We start from the raw sequence: 3219 nt of genomic DNA on the forward strand, positions 1-3219 counted from the left end.
ACAGTCAATACTGTTTTTCTGTTCCAGCAAAGTGCTGAACATGTCAATCAAAACACAGTGGCCTATACCCAGTGAAACGATCCTAGACAGTGTTTCATTTTATTGTGCTTTAGTTACCTTTATTCTTGATGATGATTCAAGTCTGTGCAATGCTCCAAGGAACAGAAACCCAACCCTGAGCTTATTTTACCAAATACACATCATTGCCCTCTTAATAGCCAAAAAAGAAAACTGATCCCAGCCAAAGAAGTAGTTAATGATAATAGATGGATTAAACCTTACTTAATTTACATGACATTACTCCTATAGGGATGACTTTTGCACAATTAATTCACTTGTTGGAAATTTTCCTGCATGTCTGACTTCCTTGATTCAACTCAAATAGTAACTAATGTCGACCTTAGCTCATGGTGCTCAGTAAATCGTTTCAGATTTGTCCCTGGCAGTTTAAATTTGCATTAGAATATCCTAGACAATCAATATAATCAGGCACAGTCTCTCATATTTAGGTGCGTCACAGTTAAATAAACAATCGTGTTCCCAGGTTAATTCTCTTAACTATTGAAAAACCACAGTCTAAAAGGAATGTTGCCAGAATATGTTCATGTCTTTGTGTTACATATGCAGATATCTGTAATCCAGTGGCGTCAGACTGGTCCCTGGCTGGACCAGAGACTTGGCCAGGTTAATGAGAGGCCATGTGTTCAACATACTCTGTGGGCTCCTGGTCTGTACTGTCCAGTCACATTGAAACTGAAGTCCATCATGTGGCCTGTCTACTTGCTCTCTCTAGCCATCTTGGTTTTGGTCACTGACATCTCTGAGGAACAGGAAGTGCTGCTGCTGAAGAAAGAAAAATTTGAGGTGGCACTTCAGAAATGCCAGCACCTCTGATGTCGTTCGGTGAGTGACAGGGAGGTGGGGATCTAACATAGCCACTAACTAGCAAATTCAGTCTATAACTATCTCTAAACTCTGTTAGTTATCCACAACTATTCCGTCTGTAACTAGCAATTAACACACTTGTTACAAAGTCTTGACTTTTAAAATGAATGTAAAAACAGCAATGTGGGGGATAAGGCGGGGTAATGAGGACGGTAATCTTACACTTGCCATTTATCAAGATCTCCAGAGGTATAGGAAGGGAAAATCAAGCTCAACTGTGATTCTGTTTGATTCTCCACGTTCCTGTGACTACTCCTCCCTGCAATTGAGAGGGTAGCTAATGTAATATAGGGGCAAACACATTAAAGTATGATCACCTGCCGGAGGACCTGCCAATTTTCTTAAAACCAGAGACCAACATGGCTCTTGGTTTTCAAGAAGGCACATACTCAAGAAAAGCAAGCATTAAAGTTTTTATCCTACATCACCTAAACTTAGCTGGTTGCACTAAGCTTCTCAGTCAGACAATTGCAGGTTTGGGCTCCACACTACGATAAACCCTAGTAACTAGGTCAAGAAGCCCTCATAGTCAGAGATGTCACTGGTTTAGCCTCTCATTTAAACAAGGTGCTGTCTGTCTATTCCAATGGTTTAGATGGAGGATGCTGCATTAAACAACCCAAAGGAAAATTTGTTTGCAAATTTGTCTGCTTCAAAATGGTTTCATGTTGGCTACCTCAAAGCCCAAAGGCAAACAGTATCATGGGCCATTAGCTGCACAGCTCATGCAGCGCTTTCCATTGCTAATATTGAGGAAACCCATTCAGAAAATATACCTGAAGTCATAAGGCACTATACAGAAGATACACTGCAGCAACTTACAAATCCTTCTTTGACAACACTCTCCAAACCCACAATCTCTGCCATCTAGAACAGATACTTGGGAACATCACCACCCGCAAGTTTCCACCCCCCAAGTCAAATATTATCATGACTTTGTACGATTTCATTGTTCCTCACTGTCACTGGGTCAACATCCTGGAACTTATTCCATAACAACATTGTGGGATCCTTGCACCATATGGACTGCAATGGTTTAAAAAGGCAGTTCATGGTCATTTTTTCTAATTGCAGTTTGGGATAGGCAACAAATGCTGAGCTAAGTGTAATACCCACATCTCATGAGAGAATAAGTAAAATTAAGTGAGCATGGAGAAGTTGGGGCCTTTGTCATGAATCATGAAAAGGTCAAGCAATAATCTGACAGAGGTCGTCAAGGTTATAAAGGATTAAAAGCTGACAGTCATAGCAGTCTGAAGATGCTCAAACTCATTTGATTTTGGAAGGTAAGCAGGTCTGATAGCGCTTGGACTGAAAAACCACCCGGATATAGCAGTTACTGGTGACTTGTGCCACAGTGCTAGCACCCCTATCTCTGGGCCAGAGGATCCACGTTCAAGAAAGAGGACAATTTCACCATCTGAACCTATTCTGCAAGCAATATTACTTCAAGGAACTCCTAAAGCGTGAACGCAAGCCATTTGACCCATCAAGTCCACACTGACCCCACCCACCCCTTCCCCGTCCTATCCCTGCATTTCCCATGGCCAACCCACCAAACCTGCCTATCTTTAGATTGTGGGTGGAAACATACACAAGGAGAATGTGCAAACTCTACACAGACAGTCACTGAAGGGTAGCATCGAACCTGGGTCCCTGCTGACAGGCAGCAATGCTAACCACTGAATCACCGTACCACCACACGGACCAGGTTCAATTTGCAACATGTCTGAATAGGTTGATTAAAAACAATTGTAAAAGGTTATAATAAGTTAAATAGCAATAGATTCATTTCACTGCTGACTGGCTCAGAATAGAAAAACACAGATTTAAACTAATTAAAGTAGAGGTTATTTAGAAAACAAGTGGGAGTTGCGGAATTCCACCACTCATAGTTACAGCAGTGTCTAGAAATTCCTTCAAAAATGGAGTGGATCATTGTTAAGAAGTGGAATGTCAAAGGGTATGGACAGTGAGCAGAAGTAGGTAAGATGCATATGCAGAGAAAAGCATTGGTACTGTCTTAATCGAAAACTAGCTGGAAGTTCAGTGGAGGATAACCACCTAAAACATTAGAACACCATATCTTCTCTTTACAGATGCTGACCCCCCTGTTTATTTTCCATTTGTATAATTCAAACTTCAGACATGGATTTATTTCTTTTTGCCAAACCTATGTTTTCAAAAGCAGCAGATATACAAAATTGTATCCTTTCAAAAAAAGAATAGTGGTTTTTTCATTTTTTAAAATTCAAAATGATATTCTTTATTTCA

Source organism: Chiloscyllium plagiosum, unplaced genomic scaffold (genome assembly GCF_037043375.1).
Source record: "Chiloscyllium plagiosum isolate Xiang-an unplaced genomic scaffold, Cpla_swu_hap1 HiC_scaffold_25, whole genome shotgun sequence".
NCBI classification, from domain to species: domain Eukaryota; kingdom Metazoa; phylum Chordata; class Chondrichthyes; order Orectolobiformes; family Hemiscylliidae; genus Chiloscyllium; species Chiloscyllium plagiosum.